Below are 24224 nucleotides of genomic sequence, written 5' to 3' on the forward strand. Positions count from 1 at the left end.
CTTTATTGTTTCTATGAACTGGAAGGAGTTAGTAACGTGTGAAGCGATGGATTCTGCATAGGGCTGAAGTTGCTTAGCGAGAAATTTAGCGAGATTTTGTAGAGGTGAGCCTATGGAGCTGACTATTGGTCTGAGTGGTGTTCCTTCTTTGTGTATCTTGGGGAGACCGTAGAGTTTGGGGCATCTGGATGATTTTTCTCTGGGGATGATTCTTAGCTGGATTTCTTCACTGATAGGAGAGGCTTTTATTTTGGATTTGGTGGTTTTTTCCAGATAGGTGGTGGGATCTGTTTTTATAGGTTGGTAGGTAGGGTCTTGGAGTAGATTTGATAGTTTTGCTTGGTAGTCCGATGTGTTCATCACAACAGTGGCGTTGCCTTTGTCTGCTGGGAGAATGATTATGTTGTTGTCTTTCCTCAGGTTGGTGAGTGCTTTCTGTTCTTCTTTGTGTAAATTGCTTCTGGGTGGTTTGCTGGAGCAGAGGATGTTGGTGACTTCAAGTCTGATTTTATTGGCTTCATCTGGGTCGATTTTGGTCAGGCTAGCTTCGACTCCGCATATGATGTTTTCCGTGGGGATGCGTCTCGGGGCGACTGCAAAGTTGAAACCTTTGGAGAGTACTTTGGTTTCAGTTGGGGTGAGGATCCTGTCTGATATGTTATGTACTGTTTGTTTCATGGGTTGTTGTGGAGGGTGGCTGGGTTTCTGGCGTTTCTCTAGTTTGTAGAGTTTGTTGGTGTGTCTGTCTGTCTTATGTGAGGTCTCAGTTTCAGCTCTCCAGACGGCTAGTTGTTTGCATTTGTCCCAGAGTGCAGGGTGGATTTTGTTACATAGTTTGAGGTGAAGAGTGAGCAGATCTTTGTTGGTTTGGTTTAGTAGGTATCTTTTCTTATGTATTTCGTTTCTGATTAGGGATAGTTCAGTTCGTTTCAGGATCCTTTCGGTAGCTGGGGTTTTAGAGTGGAATTTAAGTTGGAAGCATGTGGGAGTTAAGTTGTTGTCTCGGCAGTTGCGTAGGAACAGGAGATCACATAAGATGGTGGCTCTTCGGATTTCTAGTTTCTCGTAGGTTCTTGTCAGCTGGAAGGTTTCCTCCCCGTAGAGGTGAGATATTTGCTTTCGTAGATTTTCACGGGTACAGGAATGCAGGTTTTGGTGTCTTCGGGTGTCTTCCCGTGTAAGAGTCGGGGTGTCTGTGCGACGTTTCGACGAGGTCTCACTCGTCATCTTCAGGCTGGTGCTTTCGGCTTCTTGTTACTGGAACAGAGCAGAATCTGGTGTTTGAGTTCCTATAAATACTGTTGAGGGGTGTGGTGTATAGCCTCCAACGTTCTGGGCAGAGAGGAAGTTCCTAGATTAGTGTGCCTCTTCTTCTTTTGTTCCTTAATTACTTGAGGGATATCTTGAGTGATTTCATGAGTGATATTCTGAATACCACTGGGTGGGTCATTAAGTGTAGATTAGTTGCTAAAGCTTTTGTGTCTTGACCTCTTGAGCTTGTGAAGAGTTTTTCTGAGAAGATGGCTGTGCTGCATTTAGTTGTGCTCTGGCTTGGCTTCGTGTATAGGGGCGAGCTGTGGTTTTGTGCCTTGTGCCAGCCAGATCTGTGTAGGGATTGCAGGGGGGTGCAGCATCCGGAGGTGCCACTATAGTTTGGCTACTGGATGGAGTCTGTAATATGTCTGTGGAGAGGGTCTGGGTTTGGGTCTGGTGTGGTTGATTGGTGACGGCGTTCTGTGTGCCTCTGGTTCTGGTGTCGGTTTTTGTGGGGAGGGCTAATTTCCAGATGTCTGGCAGGCGGGACGTGTCGTCACGCTTGTTCATGTTGTGAGGGTGTTTCTCTATCTCGATGGCTTCCATGATTATTCTCTTGTGGTGATGTTCCATGTTAAAGAGCAATTTGGAATCTGCAAAATTAATTTCGTGTCCTGTTTCTTTCATGTGTTGGAAAAGAGAGGAAGTTTTTTCTTCTTTTTTGACGGCATTCTTGTGTTCTGCGATACGTGCATTTATTCGTCTGTTAGTTTGTCCAATGTACGTGGCTGGGCAGACTTTGCAGGGTATTTCATAGACCCCTTGGTTTTCCAGCTGGATTTTGTCTTTTGGGTTTCTGAGGATATTGGCTATTTTTTGGTTGGTGCAGAAGGCTGTTTTGATATTGTGTTTATGGAGGATTTTGCTGATTTTGTCTGTAGTGCCCTTGATATAAGGAAGGAGGGCCATGCCATTGTTTTCTTCTGTGTCTTGGTTTTTGGGGGGTGTTTCTTTTTGGATTAGCTTCGTAACCCTGTTTTTCTGGTATCCATTGGCGATTAACACATTTGAGAGATTCTGTAACTCAGTTGTCAAGTGGTCTTTGTCAGCCAGGCGTTTGGTTCTGGAGATGAGAGTCTTGGCTACGGAGTTTATTTGTGCAGGGTGGTGGTGTGATTGTGCATGTAAGTAGCGGTTGGTGTGTGTTTTTTTCCGGTAGATAGTGTGTCCTAGGGAGCCATCAGGTTTTTTGTAGATTAGGACGTCAAGAAAGGGGAGTTGGTTGTTGTCTTCTATTTCCATAGTGAATTGTATTTTGGGGTGTAGGCTGTTGAGATGTGTGAGGAAGCTATCTAGTTTTTCTTTCCCGTGTGGCCAAATTACAAAGGTGTCGTCAACATATCTGAGCCAAAGTTTGGGTTTGTGTTCTGACTTGTCTAAAGCATTGGTTTCAAAGTGTTCCATGTACAAATTTGCGATGACCGGTGAGAGGGGTGATCCCATAGGTGCTCCTTCTATCTGTTTGTATCTTTGTCCATTGTGGATGAAGTACGTGTTGGTTAGGCAGTGGTTGGTCAGGTCCAGGATGTATTTGGGGGGGTTGTATTTGTTTTGAATGGCTGTCAAGGCTTCATTAATGGGCACTTGAGTGAAGAGAGATACAACATCGAAGCTCACAAGTAGGTCATCGGGATGTAGGTATTGCTTCTTTATTGTTTCTATGAACTGGAAGGAGTTAGTAACGTGTGAAGCGATGGATTCTGCATAGGGCTGAAGTTGCTTAGCGAGAAATTTAGCGAGATTTTGTAGAGGTGAGCCTATGGAGCTGACTATTGGTCTGAGTGGTGTTCCTTCTTTGTGTATCTTGGGGAGACCGTAGAGTTTGGGGCATCTGGATGATTTTTCTCTGGGGATGATTCTTAGCTGGATTTCTTCACTGATAGGAGAGGCTTTTATTTTGGATTTGGTGGTTTTTTCCAGATAGGTGGTGGGATCTGTTTTTATAGGTTGGTAGGTAGGGTCTTGGAGTAGATTTGATAGTTTTGCTTGGTAGTCCGATGTGTTCATCACAACAGTGGCGTTGCCTTTGTCTGCTGGGAGAATGATTATGTTGTTGTCTTTCCTCAGGTTGGTGAGTGCTTTCTGTTCTTCTTTGTGTAAATTGCTTCTGGGTGGTTTGCTGGAGCAGAGGATGTTGGTGACTTCAAGTCTGATTTTATTGGCTTCATCTGGGTCGATTTTGGTCAGGCTAGCTTCGACTCCGCATATGATGTTTTCCGTGGGGATGCGTCTCGGGGCGACTGCAAAGTTGAAACCTTTGGAGAGTACTTTGGTTTCAGTTGGGGTGAGGATCCTGTCTGATATGTTATGTACTGTTTGTTTCATGGGTTGTTGTGGAGGGTGGCTGGGTTTCTGGCGTTTCTCTAGTTTGTAGAGTTTGTTGGTGTGTCTGTCTGTCTTATGTGAGGTCTCAGTTTCAGCTCTCCAGACGGCTAGTTGTTTGCATTTGTCCCAGAGTGCAGGGTGGATTTTGTTACATAGTTTGAGGTGAAGAGTGAGCAGATCTTTGTTGGTTTGGTTTAGTAGGTATCTTTTCTTATGTATTTCGTTTCTGATTAGGGATAGTTCAGTTCGTTTCAGGATCCTTTCGGTAGCTGGGGTTTTAGAGTGGAATTTAAGTTGGAAGCATGTGGGAGTTAAGTTGTTGTCTCGGCAGTTGCGTAGGAACAGGAGATCACATAAGATGGTGGCTCTTCGGATTTCTAGTTTCTCGTAGGTTCTTGTCAGCTGGAAGGTTTCCTCCCCGTAGAGGTGAGATATTTGCTTTCGTAGATTTTCACGGGTACAGGAATGCAGGTTTTGGTGTCTTCGGGTGTCTTCCCGTGTAAGAGTCGGGGTGTCTGTGCGACGTTTCGACGAGGTCTCACTCGTCATCTTCAGGCTGGTGCTTTCGGCTTCTTGTTACTGGAACAGAGCAGAATCTGGTGTTTGAGTTCCTATAAATACTGTTGAGGGGTGTGGTGTATAGCCTCCAACGTTCTGGGCAGAGAGGAAGTTCCTAGATTAGTGTGCCTCTTCTTCTTTTGTTCCTTAATTACTTGAGGGATATCTTGAGTGATTTCATGAGTGATATTCTGAATACCACTGGGTGGGTCATTAAGTGTAGATTAGTTGCTAAAGCTTTTGTGTCTTGACCTCTTGAGCTTGTGAAGAGTTTTTCTGAGAAGATGGCTGTGCTGCATTTAGTTGTGCTCTGGCTTGGCTTCGTGTATAGGGGCGAGCTGTGGTTTTGTGCCTTGTGCCAGCCAGATCTGTGTAGGGATTGCAGGGGGGTGCAGCATCCGGAGGTGCCACTATAGTTTGGCTACTGGATGGAGTCTGTAATATGTCTGTGGAGAGGGTCTGGGTTTGGGTCTGGTGTGGTTGATTGGTGACGGCGTTCTGTGTGCCTCTGGTTCTGGTGTCGGTTTTTGTGGGGAGGGCTAATTTCCAGATGTCTGGCAGGCGGGACGTGTCGTCACGCTTGTTCATGTTGTGAGGGTGTTTCTCTATCTCGATGGCTTCCATGATTATTCTCTTGTGGTGATGTTCCATGTTAAAGAGCAATTTGGAATCTGCAAAATTAATTTCGTGTCCTGTTTCTTTCATGTGTTGGAAAAGAGAGGAAGTTTTTTCTTCTTTTTTGACGGCATTCTTGTGTTCTGCGATACGTGCATTTATTCGTCTGTTAGTTTGTCCAATGTACGTGGCTGGGCAGACTTTGCAGGGTATTTCATAGACCCCTTGGTTTTCCAGCTGGATTTTGTCTTTTGGGTTTCTGAGGATATTGGCTATTTTTTGGTTGGTGCAGAAGGCTGTTTTGATATTGTGTTTATGGAGGATTTTGCTGATTTTGTCTGTAGTGCCCTTGATATAAGGAAGGAGGGCCATGCCATTGTTTTCTTCTGTGTCTTGGTTTTTGGGGGGTGTTTCTTTTTGGATTAGCTTCGTAACCCTGTTTTTCTGGTATCCATTGGCGATTAACACATTTGAGAGATTCTGTAACTCAGTTGTCAAGTGGTCTTTGTCAGCCAGGCGTTTGGTTCTGGAGATGAGAGTCTTGGCTACGGAGTTTATTTGTGCAGGGTGGTGGTGTGATTGTGCATGTAAGTAGCGGTTGGTGTGTGTTTTTTTCCGGTAGATAGTGTGTCCTAGGGAGCCATCAGGTTTTTTGTAGATTAGGACGTCAAGAAAGGGGAGTTGGTTGTTGTCTTCTATTTCCATAGTGAATTGTATTTTGGGGTGTAGGCTGTTGAGATGTGTGAGGAAGCTATCTAGTTTTTCTTTCCCGTGTGGCCAAATTACAAAGGTGTCGTCAACATATCTGAGCCAAAGTTTGGGTTTGTGTTCTGACTTGTCTAAAGCATTGGTTTCAAAGTGTTCCATGTACAAATTTGCGATGACCGGTGAGAGGGGTGATCCCATAGGTGCTCCTTCTATCTGTTTGTATCTTTGTCCATTGTGGATGAAGTACGTGTTGGTTAGGCAGTGGTTGGTCAGGTCCAGGATGTATTTGGGGGGGTTGTATTTGTTTTGAATGGCTGTCAAGGCTTCATTAATGGGCACTTGAGTGAAGAGAGATACAACATCGAAGCTCACAAGTAGGTCATCGGGATGTAGGTATTGCTTCTTTATTGTTTCTATGAACTGGAAGGAGTTAGTAACGTGTGAAGCGATGGATTCTGCATAGGGCTGAAGTTGCTTAGCGAGAAATTTAGCGAGATTTTGTAGAGGTGAGCCTATGGAGCTGACTATTGGTCTGAGTGGTGTTCCTTCTTTGTGTATCTTGGGGAGACCGTAGAGTTTGGGGCATCTGGATGATTTTTCTCTGGGGATGATTCTTAGCTGGATTTCTTCACTGATAGGAGAGGCTTTTATTTTGGATTTGGTGGTTTTTTCCAGATAGGTGGTGGGATCTGTTTTTATAGGTTGGTAGGTAGGGTCTTGGAGTAGATTTGATAGTTTTGCTTGGTAGTCCGATGTGTTCATCACAACAGTGGCGTTGCCTTTGTCTGCTGGGAGAATGATTATGTTGTTGTCTTTCCTCAGGTTGGTGAGTGCTTTCTGTTCTTCTTTGTGTAAATTGCTTCTGGGTGGTTTGCTGGAGCAGAGGATGTTGGTGACTTCAAGTCTGATTTTATTGGCTTCATCTGGGTCGATTTTGGTCAGGCTAGCTTCGACTCCGCATATGATGTTTTCTGTGGGGATGCGTCTCGGGGCGACTGCAAAGTTGAAACCTTTGGAGAGTACTTTGGTTTCAGTTGGGGTGAGGATCCTGTCTGATATGTTATGTACTGTTTGTTTCATGGGTTGTTGTGGAGGGTGGCTGGGTTTCTGGCGTTTCTCTAGTTTGTAGAGTTTGTTGGTGTGTCTGTCTGTCTTATGTGAGGTCTCAGTTTCAGCTCTCCAGACGGCTAGTTGTTTGCATTTGTCCCAGAGTGCAGGGTGGATTTTGTTACATAGTTTGAGGTGAAGAGTGAGCAGATCTTTGTTGGTTTGGTTTAGTAGGTATCTTTTCTTATGTATTTCGTTTCTGATTAGGGATAGTTCAGTTCGTTTCAGGATCCTTTCGGTAGCTGGGGTTTTAGAGTGGAATTTAAGTTGGAAGCATGTGGGAGTTAAGTTGTTGTCTCGGCAGTTGCGTAGGAACAGGAGATCACATAAGATGGTGGCTCTTCGGATTTCTAGTTTCTCGTAGGTTCTTGTCAGCTGGAAGGTTTCCTCCCCGTAGAGGTGAGATATTTGCTTTCGTAGATTTTCACGGGTACAGGAATGCAGGTTTTGGTGTCTTCGGGTGTCTTCCCGTGTAAGAGTCGGGGTGTCTGTGCGACGTTTCGACGAGGTCTCACTCGTCATCTTCAGGCTGGTGCTTTCGGCTTCTTGTTACTGGAACAGAGCAGAATCTGGTGTTTGAGTTCCTATAAATACTGTTGAGGGGTGTGGTGTATAGCCTCCAACGTTCTGGGCAGAGAGGAAGTTCCTAGATTAGTGTGCCTCTTCTTCTTTTGTTCCTTAATTACTTGAGGGATATCTTGAGTGATTTCATGAGTGATATTCTGAATACCACTGGGTGGGTCATTAAGTGTAGATTAGTTGCTAAAGCTTTTGTGTCTTGACCTCTTGAGCTTGTGAAGAGTTTTTCTGAGAAGATGGCTGTGCTGCATTTAGTTGTGCTCTGGCTTGGCTTCGTGTATAGGGGCGAGCTGTGGTTTTGTGCCTTGTGCCAGCCAGATCTGTGTAGGGATTGCAGGGGGGTGCAGCATCCGGAGGTGCCACTATAGTTTGGCTACTGGATGGAGTCTGTAATATGTCTGTGGAGAGGGTCTGGGTTTGGGTCTGGTGTGGTTGATTGGTGACGGCGTTCTGTGTGCCTCTGGTTCTGGTGTCGGTTTTTGTGGGGAGGGCTAATTTCCAGATGTCTGGCAGGCGGGACGTGTCGTCACGCTTGTTCATGTTGTGAGGGTGTTTCTCTATCTCGATGGCTTCCATGATTATTCTCTTGTGGTGATGTTCCATGTTAAAGAGCAATTTGGAATCTGCAAAATTAATTTCGTGTCCTGTTTCTTTCATGTGTTGGAAAAGAGAGGAAGTTTTTTCTTCTTTTTTGACGGCATTCTTGTGTTCTGCGATACGTGCATTTATTCGTCTGTTAGTGTGTCCAATGTACGTGGCTGGGCAGACTTTGCAGGGTATTTCATAGACCCCTTGGTTTTCCAGCTGGATTTTGTCTTTTGGGTTTCTGAGGATATTGGCTATTTTTTGGTTGGTGCAGAAGGCTGTTTTGATATTGTGTTTATGGAGGATTTTGCTGATTTTGTCTGTAGTGCCCTTGATATAAGGAAGGAGGGCCATGCCATTGTTTTCTTCTGTGTCTTGGTTTTTGGGGGGTGTTTCTTTTTGGATTAGCTTCGTAACCCTGTTTTTCTGGTATCCATTGGCGATTAACACATTTGAGAGATTCTGTAACTCAGTTGTCAAGTGGTCTTTGTCAGCCAGGCGTTTGGTTCTGGAGATGAGAGTCTTGGCTACGGAGTTTATTTGTGCAGGGTGGTGGTGTGATTGTGCATGTAAGTAGCGGTTGGTGTGTGTTTTTTTCCGGTAGATAGTGTGTCCTAGGGAGCCATCAGGTTTTTTGTAGATTAGGACGTCAAGAAAGGGGAGTTGGTTGTTGTCTTCTATTTCCATAGTGAATTGTATTTTGGGGTGTAGGCTGTTGAGATGTGTGAGGAAGCTATCTAGTTTTTCTTTCCCGTGTGGCCAAATTACAAAGGTGTCGTCAACATATCTGAGCCAAAGTTTGGGTTTGTGTTCTGACTTGTCTAAAGCATTGGTTTCAAAGTGTTCCATGTACAAATTTGCGATGACCGGTGAGAGGGGTGATCCCATAGGTGCTCCTTCTATCTGTTTGTATCTTTGTCCATTGTGGATGAAGTACGTGTTGGTTAGGCAGTGGTTGGTCAGGTCCAGGATGTATTTGGGGGGGTTGTATTTGTTTTGAATGGCTGTCAAGGCTTCATTAATGGGCACTTGAGTGAAGAGAGATACAACATCGAAGCTCACAAGTAGGTCATCGGGATGTAGGTATTGCTTCTTTATTGTTTCTATGAACTGGAAGGAGTTAGTAACGTGTGAAGCGATGGATTCTGCATAGGGCTGAAGTTGCTTAGCGAGAAATTTAGCGAGATTTTGTAGAGGTGAGCCTATGGAGCTGACTATTGGTCTGAGTGGTGTTCCTTCTTTGTGTATCTTGGGGAGACCGTAGAGTTTGGGGCATCTGGATGATTTTTCTCTGGGGATGATTCTTAGCTGGATTTCTTCACTGATAGGAGAGGCTTTTATTTTGGATTTGGTGGTTTTTTCCAGATAGGTGGTGGGATCTGTTTTTATAGGTTGGTAGGTAGGGTCTTGGAGTAGATTTGATAGTTTTGCTTGGTAGTCCGATGTGTTCATCACAACAGTGGCGTTGCCTTTGTCTGCTGGGAGAATGATTATGTTGTTGTCTTTCCTCAGGTTGGTGAGTGCTTTCTGTTCTTCTTTGTGTAAATTGCTTCTGGGTGGTTTGCTGGAGCAGAGGATGTTGGTGACTTCAAGTCTGATTTTATTGGCTTCATCTGGGTCGATTTTGGTCAGGCTAGCTTCGACTCCGCATATGATGTTTTCCGTGGGGATGCGTCTCGGGGCGACTGCAAAGTTGAAACCTTTGGAGAGTACTTTGGTTTCAGTTGGGGTGAGGATCCTGTCTGATATGTTATGTACTGTTTGTTTCATGGGTTGTTGTGGAGGGTGGCTGGGTTTCTGGCGTTTCTCTAGTTTGTAGAGTTTGTTGGTGTGTCTGTCTGTCTTATGTGAGGTCTCAGTTTCAGCTCTCCAGACGGCTAGTTGTTTGCATTTGTCCCAGAGTGCAGGGTGGATTTTGTTACATAGTTTGAGGTGAAGAGTGAGCAGATCTTTGTTGGTTTGGTTTAGTAGGTATCTTTTCTTATGTATTTCGTTTCTGATTAGGGATAGTTCAGTTCGTTTCAGGATCCTTTCGGTAGCTGGGGTTTTAGAGTGGAATTTAAGTTGGAAGCATGTGGGAGTTAAGTTGTTGTCTCGGCAGTTGCGTAGGAACAGGAGATCACATAAGATGGTGGCTCTTCGGATTTCTAGTTTCTCGTAGGTTCTTGTCAGCTGGAAGGTTTCCTCCCCGTAGAGGTGAGATATTTGCTTTCGTAGATTTTCACGGGTACAGGAATGCAGGTTTTGGTGTCTTCGGGTGTCTTCCCGTGTAAGAGTCGGGGTGTCTGTGCGACGTTTCGACGAGGTCTCACTCGTCATCTTCAGGCTGGTGCTTTCGGCTTCTTGTTACTGGAACAGAGCAGAATCTGGTGTTTGAGTTCCTATAAATACTGTTGAGGGGTGTGGTGTATAGCCTCCAACGTTCTGGGCAGAGAGGAAGTTCCTAGATTAGTGTGCCTCTTCTTCTTTTGTTCCTTAATTACTTGAGGGATATCTTGAGTGATTTCATGAGTGATATTCTGAATACCACTGGGTGGGTCATTAAGTGTAGATTAGTTGCTAAAGCTTTTGTGTCTTGACCTCTTGAGCTTGTGAAGAGTTTTTCTGAGAAGATGGCTGTGCTGCATTTAGTTGTGCTCTGGCTTGGCTTCGTGTATAGGGGCGAGCTGTGGTTTTGTGCCTTGTGCCAGCCAGATCTGTGTAGGGATTGCAGGGGGGTGCAGCATCCGGAGGTGCCACTATAGTTTGGCTACTGGATGGAGTCTGTAATATGTCTGTGGAGAGGGTCTGGGTTTGGGTCTGGTGTGGTTGATTGGTGACGGCGTTCTGTGTGCCTCTGGTTCTGGTGTCGGTTTTTGTGGGGAGGGCTAATTTCCAGATGTCTGGCAGGCGGGACGTGTCGTCACGCTTGTTCATGTTGTGAGGGTGTTTCTCTATCTCGATGGCTTCCATGATTATTCTCTTGTGGTGATGTTCCATGTTAAAGAGCAATTTGGAATCTGCAAAATTAATTTCGTGTCCTGTTTCTTTCATGTGTTGGAAAAGAGAGGAAGTTTTTTCTTCTTTTTTGACGGCATTCTTGTGTTCTGCGATACGTGCATTTATTCGTCTGTTAGTTTGTCCAATGTACGTGGCTGGGCAGACTTTGCAGGGTATTTCATAGACCCCTTGGTTTTCCAGCTGGATTTTGTCTTTTGGGTTTCTGAGGATATTGGCTATTTTTTGGTTGGTGCAGAAGGCTGTTTTGATATTGTGTTTATGGAGGATTTTGCTGATTTTGTCTGTAGTGCCCTTGATATAAGGAAGGAGGGCCATGCCATTGTTTTCTTCTGTGTCTTGGTTTTTGGGGGGTGTTTCTTTTTGGATTAGCTTCGTAACCCTGTTTTTCTGGTATCCATTGGCGATTAACACATTTGAGAGATTCTGTAACTCAGTTGTCAAGTGGTCTTTGTCAGCCAGGCGTTTGGTTCTGGAGATGAGAGTCTTGGCTACGGAGTTTATTTGTGCAGGGTGGTGGTGTGATTGTGCATGTAAGTAGCGGTTGGTGTGTGTTTTTTTCCGGTAGATAGTGTGTCCTAGGGAGCCATCAGGTTTTTTGTAGATTAGGACGTCAAGAAAGGGGAGTTGGTTGTTGTCTTCTATTTCCATAGTGAATTGTATTTTGGGGTGTAGGCTGTTGAGATGTGTGAGGAAGCTATCTAGTTTTTCTTTCCCGTGTGGCCAAATTACAAAGGTGTCGTCAACATATCTGAGCCAAAGTTTGGGTTTGTGTTCTGACTTGTCTAAAGCATTGGTTTCAAAGTGTTCCATGTACAAATTTGCGATGACCGGTGAGAGGGGTGATCCCATAGGTGCTCCTTCTATCTGTTTGTATCTTTGTCCATTGTGGATGAAGTACGTGTTGGTTAGGCAGTGGTTGGTCAGGTCCAGGATGTATTTGGGGGGGTTGTATTTGTTTTGAATGGCTGTCAAGGCTTCATTAATGGGCACTTGAGTGAAGAGAGATACAACATCGAAGCTCACAAGTAGGTCATCGGGATGTAGGTATTGCTTCTTTATTGTTTCTATGAACTGGAAGGAGTTAGTAACGTGTGAAGCGATGGATTCTGCATAGGGCTGAAGTTGCTTAGCGAGAAATTTAGCGAGATTTTGTAGAGGTGAGCCTATGGAGCTGACTATTGGTCTGAGTGGTGTTCCTTCTTTGTGTATCTTGGGGAGACCGTAGAGTTTGGGGCATCTGGATGATTTTTCTCTGGGGATGATTCTTAGCTGGATTTCTTCACTGATAGGAGAGGCTTTTATTTTGGATTTGGTGGTTTTTTCCAGATAGGTGGTGGGATCTGTTTTTATAGGTTGGTAGGTAGGGTCTTGGAGTAGATTTGATAGTTTTGCTTTGTAGTCCGATGTGTTCATCACAACAGTGGCGTTGCCTTTGTCTGCTGGGAGAATGATTATGTTGTTGTCTTTCCTCAGGTTGGTGAGTGCTTTCTGTTCTTCTTTGTGTAAATTGCTTCTGGGTGGTTTGCTGGAGCAGAGGATGTTGGTGACTTCAAGTCTGATTTTATTGGCTTCATCTGGGTCGATTTTGGTCAGGCTAGCTTCGACTCCGCATATGATGTTTTCCGTGGGGATGCGTCTCGGGGCGACTGCAAAGTTGAAACCTTTGGAGAGTACTTTGGTTTCAGTTGGGGTGAGGATCCTGTCTGATATGTTATGTACTGTTTGTTTCATGGGTTGTTGTGGAGGGTGGCTGGGTTTCTGGCGTTTCTCTAGTTTGTAGAGTTTGTTGGTGTGTCTGTCTGTCTTATGTGAGGTCTCAGTTTCAGAACTCAAACACCAGATTCTGCTCTGTTCCAGTAACAAGAAGCCGAAAGCACCAGCCTGAAGATGACGAGTGAGACCTTGTCGAAACGTCGCACAGACACCCCGACTCTTACACGGGAAGACACCCGAAGACACCAAAACCTGCATATATATATATATATATATATATTTGCTTTCGTAGATTTTCACGGGTACAGGAATGCAGGTTTTGGTGTCTTCGGGTGTCTTCCCGTGTAAGAGTCGGGGTGTCTGTGCGACGTTTCGATGAGATCTCACTCGTCATCTTCAGGCTGGTGCTTTCGGCTTCTTGTTACTGGAACAGAGCAGAATATGCTATTGTAGTTAACCAGACCTTAACCTAATACGGTATTTATAAAAATGTGTGTCTTTGTAACAACGTACCTCTGATTCTTCCTTATTATCTGTTTATTGAGCATTCATCCTGGAGTGTTTGCAAAAATTTTGGAGGTAAGTTAGACCAGTGTTTCCCAACCGGTGTTCCGCGGCACACTAGTGTGCCGCGAGATGTTGCCTGGTGTGCCGCGAGATGTTGCCTGGAGGGAGGCGGGCGAGTCCAAAAAAGGTTGGGAAACACTGCTCTAACACACGCCAGCCGGGGTCTGCCTCTGCGTTGCATCAGCTTCCTCGCTCTCGGCGCTCTGCTTGCCAGCCTGGTGGCCTCTGCCCCGCCCCGAGACTGGAAGGGAGGGGCGGGGCTTCCACTGCGGCTGCGTCTCTGGCTCTTTCGACTCATTCCTCCTCCGAGTGGGCTTGAAAGAGCGGCCGATGGATGAATCGGCTGGCGACCCTGAAGCCTTGTGCAAAGTAGAGGAGGCGGAGAAGTGACGGCAGGGAGCTTAGGCGCCGCATCCGGCTCATTGCGGGAAGTCAAGATGGCGGTGGGTAAGTGTGGGAAGCAGCTTTTTCCCTCCGCCGCCCCCTCTCACCGGGAATAAAGGGGGCCCCGCTGGGGGGTGACGTTGTAGAATGCAGAGTTCTTATTTTGGGAAGGTTTGAGGGGTCGGGCTAAGTGGGTTGGGGGCTGGTCTGGGCTTCCGCTCCCTCCCCTCCCCACGGAGTGTACCTGCGGTGCAAGGAGGCGCTCTGAGCCACTGCTCTGGGAAAGGAAGGAGGGTGAGGCGGCCTGGCCAAGTGCAGGGGAGACCCGTAGTGGGGAGCAGGGGGAGGAGGAGGCACCGAGGAATGGAGGCGGGGGAGACTCCCTCGCTTTGCAGAAACTGCAAAAAACGAGGCAGGAATTGGGTTTGTTTTTGTAGCTCAGGACGTGCTTCGCTTCTGGTGTGCCTAAGGCGGCCGCCCCAATTCTCCCCTAGCCCGTCTTTCCAGGTGCTGCCCCCCCTCCACAAAGGGCCATAGAACTGTAGAGTTGGCAGGGGTCCCAAGGGTCATCTAGTCTTAAGTTTCTCTTTCAAAAAGGAAACGTGGGTTAAAGCGGCAACGCCGCCCCTCACTCACTTTCCTGCTCTGGCTTCCCTAACAGTTTTCCGAGTTGCGCCACTGGATCCAGCCCCCTTTTCCACAGGTGACACGGGGCTGGAGGGAGGGAAAGAGGGCTTTATGTCGCGCACAAAGGCAGCCTCCTAGAAGCGCTCTGGGCCGGCGCCGTTTCGCCGAAGGCGCCGGAGGACCCCCACCCTCAGCTCCTTCAGAAAGGACTGGAGCGGAATAGCCCTTTCTCTTCTTCCCCAACCCTTGTCGTTGGAGGAGTCCCTCAGTCCCTCGCTTTGCTGCCTCCTCCCCCCCCACCCCCAAAGCTTGGAGGTTCCCCGGCAAGGGGGAGGAAAAAAAATTGAAACTTACACTTTCGTGCGTCCCTCCTGGCGTGACGCTGCGCGCTGACATCACGGGGCTGTAATGGTGGTGTGCCTCGAGATTTTTTTCATCAAACAAGTGTGCCTTTGCCCAAAAAAGGTTGGGAAACACTGAGTTAGACAACGTCAACTATTTATTGAGTATTCCTTCTGATTTTGTTCGTGGGGAGGTTGTACAATGCTGGACCAGACCAATGGCCTTCCTAGTCCAGCACCCTGTTTCTCCACGGTGGCCAGTCATATCCCTTTGGGAAGACACAAGCAGGGCATAAGCGAAGTAGACCTCTCCCATTGTTCTTCACCAGCAACTCATAGTCAGAGGCATGATGCTGCTGCATAATCGTTTCTGAGGAACAATGGTGAGAAAGAGCAAGTGCCTTCCCTGCCTACTTATGGTTATTTTGGGGGTCATCTGTTTTGTCAGTGTGAGATGCTGGAAAAGGCAGGCCTTTGATCCAACAGGCCTTTTCTTATGGGGTTTCCCACAGGCTTCTGGTTGGCCTAGGGCTCACCCAATACATTTTGGCACCTGAGGCGAACTGCAAAACAGTACCCCTCTTCCTGCCAGGGAGAAGGGAGTGAATGAAGATTTACACCAGGAACAAGGAGACAATAAAGAACTTCATCAAGATCTGCTGCCCCTCTGGATCTGCTACCTGATGCCATCACCTCACTTTGCCTCATGAGTGGGCCGGCCCTGCTTAAGATTATCCTATCTTTTTAGGAGTGGCCCTACTATTAGGCAGCTGGGTTCAGGCAGTGGGTGCTAGGTACCCAGCAATGGCAGCCCCATCATCAGCAAGTCTGACCGTTGGCCATGCAAACTGGGACTGATGCGAGTCAGAGTACAACAACTTCCGCAGGGTACCACAATGGCCCTGTAAAGTGCAGTCGCTGTCAAGGAAGGCTAACTAATGTCTTCCTCTGTTCTAAAATGGAAGCAGTCGTCTAAACAGCTGCCTGGGGGAAGAACCACCTTTTTGTTAGAAAGGACCATATTTTGTCGAAAAGACTGACCACGTCAGCATCCACTCAATCCCTGAGCTATGTGCCCCTTAAACACATAGTGCAATACTTCCCCCTATCTGACTTCATTCTGGGCATGTGAACATCCTTCCTACCGGGTAAAGTCACCCACAATAAAATACCCTTGTGTAAGAGTCACATCTTTGTATGAATGAATTCGTGCTCACTTGTCGTCAAAGCAAGTGGGGATAATGATGAATTACAGAGCAGATTATGGAAGTAACCCTATCTGGACTGGTTCATTGATTGTCCCCACCTTTCATGGATACCTGGGGGAATGGCTACCAACACCACCCAGTCTGACAGTATAATGTAATTTGCATTGAGCCAATGTGGGAAGGAGGGAGGGGTAGCCTACTGCCAGTAGAATTCAGTCACAGATTGCTTGCCTCCTGGTACATGGAGGCCAGAAAATAAAACCCCCTTCTGAGATATTGTTGGTCTTCAGTGAGACAGCCAAGTAACCTATTTTACCTAAGCTAGATTTACACTTAAAAGTGGCATTATTATTATTAATCATCACCATCTTCATTATCCTGCTTTTCCATTGGAAAATGCACCTTACCAAAAAAAAAAGAAATCCAAATTCACAACATTAAAAGCAGGCATCTGGATTAAAGAGTAGAGGCAGCAAATTGGAAGACTAAACTAAAGCACTAAAAACACACTGAAATAAAAACATCTCGAGCAAAAGTGAAATAGAAAGGTTTTGAGCAAACGTCTGAAAACCTGGAGATTCCATGAGCAATTATTTCCTTGGAGGTGGTAAGCACAGATGCCAAGACATTTTGGCAGGGCAGGGAAGAAAGATACTGGAATCTGCTGCCCCTAGGGACCCTGCTGCCTGAGGCAGGCATCTCACTTTGCCTCATGGGTGGGCTGGCCCTGTGTATACTTACCCACCAAATCTGACGGAAGGGTGGGATTCAGAGCAGAGCTTCAGATACTGGGCCTAACCAGTAGGCAGACTCATACAAAAGCAGGTGGACTCAAGCCACTTCAATCCCTAAAGGCTAGAATCGGTGCTTCTAATTGAGACTGAAAACAATGAGCAATTGATGTAGGTGTTGCAAGGTCAGAATAATGGATTCTGGTTTAAAACTCTGGCCACTGCATTATGGATCAATTGTCATTTTCAGAACACTACTTTATAATGAAGCCTGGAATTAACTGTGGTAGCTTTGCCTTTACTTTGAAAGACAAATGCTGTCCAACCAGCCCAAAAAATGGTAAAAGTTACTTCCTGCATAGCCATATGAATATCCAAAAAGTGGTAGTCAGTCAAGGAGCATCCTCAAAATGTGCATGTGATCCTTTAAAAGAGGTGTAACTCCATCTGGATCAGGTTGCATTCCCTCTCCCATAACCCTTGACCAACAGCATCTCCATCTTCTTTGGAGACTCTTCTTCTGCTTGTTTATCCCCATCAACTCCATAAGTGTCCTCCAGTCATATCTAATGCTTCTCTGAGAGCAGATGATGAATCAGATTTTGGAAGCAACAGGTAAGTACTATCCACTCAGATCTCTAGATGATCACTCAGTGGTTTCATGGAAAGCACAGGAAGCAAGATGGAACCTACTCCATATTCCAAGGGCCATGGGGCAGGACAGTGGTCTCTCACTGCCACCTTCTGAGACCAACCTTCTAGAAAACCACTAAAAACAGAATAGCCCATAACCCAATCTCCTTCAGATGGCCCAGATGAAACCAGGATACCATAGTAAATGGTACCAAAATCCACTGAGCAATCAAGGAGCATCAATAAGGCTGCAATTACCCTATTCATCTCCTGAGGCAGGTCATCAACCAGGGTGATCAAAGCAGTTTCAGTTTCAAAATTTTACTACATGTTTGAGATCCCACAGGAAGTTACCTATTCCTGCCTTTTAGTGACTAACACGTGACCCTGCAATTTGTGTGAGAGACACAGAGAGAGAGAGAGAGAGAGAGAGAGAGAGAGAGAGAGAGAACGCCCCTAAATCAGCCTTTATGCCATCAGAACGTTCTTCCATTTCCTACCTTCATCAAGAACATTCACACAGGTACACAAACACCTCTCCAAATAGTTGAACTCTGCCATGTGTGAAAGTCCTCTGCAAGTCAGTGGTGAGTCTAAAAACTCTTGTGACTCAAAGCGTTTTGTCCCAGTCTTCTTCAATATGCACAGAGACTGCCCCTGCTTATTAGCATGGTGCTCTTTAAGATTGCTTTACCATTTAAATTCCATTAGGGTAAATTATTGCCCATGATGCTAATGTAAATGTGGGCAAGACATATTTCACACGCTCTATGTCATCAGTCAAGTCCCAATGGGACTTCAACTGGGATTACTTGAGTGAGTAACTCCTCATCAGTGTAAGAGGGTCATAATTCCTAAATGTGGCTACTATTGATGAAGATTTACCACCACAGAGAGAGAACATTCTGCTAAATTTCCGCAGAACAATTCATCCCTAGATACAGGACTTCTCTTCAAGTTGTCCCCCCTTCTCCCTTTTATAAAAGCTTCTGTCCAAATGAATGGCGCTACACTAGGGCCTAATCTGTGCTTGCTGTTTAACACAAGCCATTGCATCTTGAAAGATCCTCTGGTGGCCTATACAGAGCAGGTCTACAATGCGGCAAGCATCTGATTGGTTATGATTTGCAGTGGCAATATCCGAGTAGGGAAACGTCGTACAATGGTGTTCTCAAGCAACATCGCATTGTCTGAAGGAGGCTGGCAGCTCCTCCTTTCTTGTACTCAAGAGGAGCCAGCCACTGAATTTGAGCTGGGCTCAGCTCCATACTCGGGCTCCTTCACCCCTTCAACATTGGGGGGGCCCGGCCCCTTCCCAAAAGATATTGAGGGAGCTGAAGACACCTTGGGCCCATAGAGTTGGAGCACCTGTGAGGAGGGATCCCCTCTCCCAATTTCTGAATCGGTGGCTGGTGTTCCAATCCATTCTGAGCTTTTCATGTGAATGTACACTTAAGGAGCATCCAGGCACGCATACATGCCAATACGTTGAGACGGAGGTTATGTGGCATCGCCAGCCTTTGGCTTTCCACTGCAATATTACAGCCTTGTTGTGATCAGAAAAGTGGCTCTAGAACAGTTGCTCTAGAACAGGGTTGCCCAACGTGGTTCCCTCCAGATGGTGCCAAATTGCAGCTCCCATCATCCCTGACCATTAGTCATGCTGGCTGATATTGATGGGAGCTGGGATCCAACAACTTAGAGCACTATGTTGGCTGACCCTGCACTAGGAAGTGCAAGATAATAACCAACTTGTGCAAATAAACAGCCGGTCCAAAAGCACTTTTAATATAATGCTGTGTGCACAGTGCTTGTTCAAAAAAATCCAATTCAGAGTCTTTAGATATATCTGGCTGTCTGAATATGTGCCTATCTGTGAATATAGCTTTTAAACCTGAGTGGAAGAACCTTAAGGTTGAATGTCCAAAATACTATCACAATGCATCGTATTAACTTGACCTTTCAAACACAACAATGCCATTATATCTTGCCTGCCTTTCGCCTTAAAATCAAGACAATTGCTCTTCTCTACAAAAAGAGCTTCCTCAAATCAACATGTTTGCTTTTCTATTTATTTTTGCATTTTTAAAAGTTCTGCTTTAGGAAACTGAATCCACAACACAGGCCATGAAGCATTCTCTCCACACGCACACCCTTGCTTTGTTCTTTCACTATAAGACACTCCCCTGTTATTCAGTATTTTATTCTCATTAGAATCATGCTTGTCACATGTTTTTGCCAGAGACATTCATCATCAAGGTCAAAGGGTGAATATCGTGATCTATTACGCTCTGAGGAGCCTAATGAAAAGTCACGTAATTATCCAATTTTAAGGGAAGAATGTAAAAGAAGAGGAGGAGGAGGAGGCGGCTTACTATAATTTAAATTGTTTTGTTTCCCTGAAGCAAAATCCAGCCTCTGATTGACAGGACATAATGATAATTCCTATTGATACGGTGATGTTAATTGTGTGGAGATATTTAATAAGCCCCTCTATTCCTGAGGTAAAATGCCTGCTCTTAACCTGCACCTGAACCTGATTTTTGATGCAGTGTGAGGATGAAGCAAAGATACAGATAAGTGAGCAGGAGTGGATTTTCACTCTTGTGTGGCAGAATGGAAATTGGAATCTTTGGAATCTATTAAGGGAACAATTTTGCCCTTGCACACACTTTTATAAATTATACTGTATAGGATGCTAAGGCACAGCATGAGGGGTTTCGACTGAGGGGAAATTACCATGACTTTACCTACGCCTTGCAGGAACATGCAGGTATGCCTTCTCTGCCCCCCCCCCCAAGAGAAAGTAGGCAGAAAGCCATTTCTTTGTGAATGTAGACGTCCATAAATTAGATTAAAACCAGTCTGCCTTCACCTGCTACAGCCTCGCTGTGAGGTGTTGACATAAAAAGAGGAAGCCGAAAACAGAGAGGAAATGACAGGTGGAACCAAAAGCAGAGCAAGGTTAAAAGCTGCAAATAATGATATGACTTATTAAATGTAGTGTAGCTTCAGAGTTCGAGCCCTGAAGTAGTTATCTGTTCATAAAGCAACGGGGGGGGGGGATCCTTAGAAAAATTCAACTCATCATCTAGTGATGGTGGTGCATAGATGGGGAATCCAACATATACACGAAATAGAATTAGTTGGTTCAATGACCTGCTTACTGAGCACTGATCCTGATCTGTTTGAGCAGAGCTTGTGGGGAAGTTAGACGATGCTGGATATTTTTGGGAAATTTGTTCTGACTGGTTGTGGGGGAAGGCTGCACAGCACTGGATTTAGCTACCTCGCACTTTTAAGTGCATTTTCCCTCCAGTTTCCTTATCGCGGCTTTGTTGTGCAAGGGCAGAAAATCAGCTTTAATTGCCAGAAATTGTTAGAATATTCCGTTCCACCTTAAAAGGAACAGGCATGATTGCTGTGTGTCACATGCCTGTTTACACACCAGCCCAGCTTGCTGGGAACTTCCGTTTGTGTATAGCTTTTGCTTATGCTGTTTGCTTGGACACGAAGGGGAGAAGACATGTTTTTCCCTTCGTCCTGATGCTGAATAAAATGCCTGTAAATACATTTTACACAGCTTCTATCTGCCACTTCTATTGCAGATAGAGCGTGCTCACGCTTCTGAAGGCATCTGAAGCTGTGAGCAACATAGGATCAGGCCAACGTCCCATCTAGTTCAGCATCCTGTTCTCACAGAGGCCAACCAGATGCCTATAGGAAACCCCACAGGCAGGATCCTGCCCAAGAGCCCTCTCTCCTCCTGTGGTTTCCAGCAACTGGTGAATGGATTTTATTATTACCGTCACAGACCAGTTCCAGCTCACTTACAATATCAGGAAAATCATAAAACACAGCAGGAATACATTGAATTGCAATTGGGAATAACAGAGACAATTCAGATATAACGGCAGTTAAAAATATATATTAAATCTTAAACATTAAAATATAACCTAAAACTGTCATTTAAAACCTTAGTCATTTTGGTAGTACAGCTTGTTCCCTGAGTTTTATGGCAGTCGCACTGAATTTGGCCACCCTTAGCGTGATCTCTAGATCCTTGTCCTCTACCAGGAGTTTTAAACATTTGCAGATTTTTGTATAACAGGAGTGATAAGTACTGAGCGTATATCCCTGTAAAAACAGCAGCAGAACAAAACACGAGAGACAGTTTCTACCTCCAACAAGCCGCAGGGGCAGACTCGTTCCACGTACGGTTTACCCTCGAATCTGCCCTGCAATAAGGCAGATGGTGCCAGCAACTGGTTTTCAGAAGCATTGCTGTAGAGACAGAGCATAGCCTTCATGGATAGCAGCCCTTGCTAGCCCTCTCCTCCAGGAATTTCTCTAATCCTCTTTTATTTTTTTAAAAAATTCTCTAATCCTCTTTTAAAGCCATCTAGCTTGGGGGCTATCACTGCCGCCTGTGGGAGTGAGTTCCATAGTTTAACAGCAACAGTCTGGACACTCCCCTGCTCCCCTCTGCCCGATACTTTCATGTGCACATGACCTTGGCATGCATCTAAGTCACAAGGGAGCGTTGGGTGTCAACTATAAGCTTTGCCAAACATAACACACCTGCCCAGAATGGCAGGCTGCAAATGACTACAATGCCTGCTCACAGGGTGGCCATTCTGCATTGCTGGCCATCCATGCCATTCTGTAAGGCCTTATTGGAACAGATGTCAGAGGTCTCCAGGACAGTGGGCTAACTCATGGTGAAAGTCCATATATTTCACATCAGTGACCCTATCCTAAAATGTACTTTAACTGAAGTTAGTTTCCAATTTTGATGGCGCTAGCTTTCAAGTGTGCATGCTTAGAACTTCAGACTTTAATTTCTATGAGGAAAATATATTTCCTTCAATTAACCTTGGAAGGGTGGGAGGCAGGGGGCAAGTTATTTGGGGGGGCACTTGTGCCAGGGATTGTGCTGAGGAGGGCTGCACTGAGGAAGAATGGTGGGAGCCACCCCCTTCCCCTGATCCTGAATCTTCCCAGGAGCAGGATGGCAGCATAGATTTGGAAGAGTGGTTTGCAGAGGGGCATAGTTCAGAAGGCAGAAGCTGGGAAATACTGGATGGGGAACAGCTAGCAGAAGAAACACTGGAAGAGAGAGAGTTAACAGATTCACAGTCTCTGGACAGTATTCACCCTCCTTCTCCAAAGTCACGGAGAGCTCAGAAAGTGTCAGAACAGAAAGCACAGAGGCTACAAGCTCAGATTACAAGAGGTAGGAGTGACGTAAATTAATAGGGATGGAAGGGGGAGTGTCCCTTAATTGGGAGCACCACCATTCTAGGAGATGTGTTCTTTGTTCTCTCACTGTGATTAAGGCGTTCCTGTGGTAAGGCGTTCCTTTCATTTGATCTCTTATCTACTGCAAGGAGGAAGCTCATTCCCCAAAGCCTGACACTATGCTAGCCCAGAATCAACTTTTGCAGGGGAAAGGGGTCAGCCATAGTCATAAGAAATGAAATTGCAATATACACCGGTCTCAGCATGGACACCTCTGCTACACATGATAGAGGGGTTAATTATCCTGTGTTTTCAATGATCCAAGATGTGAAAGTTTTTTTAAAAAACACATCTCGCTCAGTCTCCATCCCTTACACTTAGGAATAATGTCTATCTGCCACTTCTGTTAATTAGCAAATTCCATTAATTCCCAAAATACTTCAAGATGCTTAGGACAGTTTGGTGTAGTGGTTAGAGGGTTAGAATAGGATGTAGACCAGAGTTCAAATCCCCACTCAGCCATGAAGCTGTCCTAGGTAGCTGGGTCAAGTGGACTCATTCTTTTGTCTCCAGGTCTTCTTCTCTCCCCAGCCAGAGCTCAAAGGCAGATCTGCACAGCAACCTTCCAGTCACTCTGTACTTTGGATCCCACTTTCGAGCCCAGCTAAGGAGCAGGTGGTGTCATCAGTTCACATTCCACAAGAGAGAGCAGGCCATCCACATGTCCAGTTGTAGAAGATGATTCTGGAGGCATCTATCTTTCCATGCTCATGATGCAGCTGTCTTGACACTTGCCTGTGAAATCGCTCTTTGACCTAAGCCTCCACTTTCTCATTCAGGTGTCGTAGTTAAAATGCATTTTGTATTACTTAGTAAGTTGGCAACCCTAAGAAAACAGAAGCCACGTGGCCAGCTTGGGGCAAACTCTTAAGTCAATGCTTGAGGCACTCATACTTCTGATACATGGATTCTTTTTTGCATATAGTGCTTTTAAAACATGTGTCATACCTCTTGATTCTGTCTTATCCTTTCGTTTACTGTGTCCAATTCTGGGCACCACAATTTAAGAAGGATGTTGACAAGCTAGAATGTGTGCAGAGGAGGGCAACCAAGATGATCAAGGGTCTGGAAACTAAGCCTGATGAGGAATGGTTGAGGGAGCAGGGTATCATTGGCTCCCAGTACGTTTCCGAGCACAATTCAAAGCGATGGTGCTGACCATTAAAGCCCTAAATGGCCTCGGTCCTGTATACCTGAACGAGCGTCTCCACCCCCATCATCACACTGAGGTCCAGGGCTGAGGGCCTTCTGGCGGTTACCTCGCTGCCAGAAGTGAGATTACAGGGAACCAGGCAGAGGGCCTTCTTGGTAGTGGCGCCTGCCCTGTGAAACGCCCTCCCAGCAGATGTCAAGGCAATAAACAACTATTTTATGTTTAAAAGAAAACTGAAGGCGGCCCTGTTTAGGGAAGTTTTTAATGTCTGATGCTGTATTGTTTTTAATATTCAGTTGGAAGCCATCCTGAGTGGCTGGGGAAACCCAGTCAGATGGGCGGGGTATGAATAAATTGTTATTATTATTAGCCTGGAAAAGAGGAGTCTGAAAGGAGATATGATAGCCGTCTTCAAATATTGAACGGCCTGTCATGGGGAGAATAGAGCAAGTTTGTTTTCTGTGCTCAGGAGGTTAGGATCCGAACCACTGGATTCAAGTTACAAAAAGGGACAGTATGAGCAGTTTGACAGCAGAACTGTCTCCCTTGGGAGGTGATGGACTCTCCATCCTTGGAGGCTTTTAAGCAGAGGTTGGATGGCCATCTGTCATGGATGCTTTAGTTGAGATTCCTGACTAGACTAGATGGACTAGATGACCCTCGGGGTCCCTCCCAACTCTACAGGTCTATGATTCTATGATTCTAAAGTTAAGTGCCTGTAACCCAGACAGACAGAAAACGTAGCATAATAAATGAAGTTTTGCAGAAGCAATCA

This window comes from Podarcis vaucheri (genome assembly GCF_965113315.1).
Source record: "Podarcis vaucheri genome assembly, chromosome: 12".
NCBI classification, from domain to species: Eukaryota; Metazoa; Chordata; class Lepidosauria; order Squamata; family Lacertidae; genus Podarcis; species Podarcis vaucheri.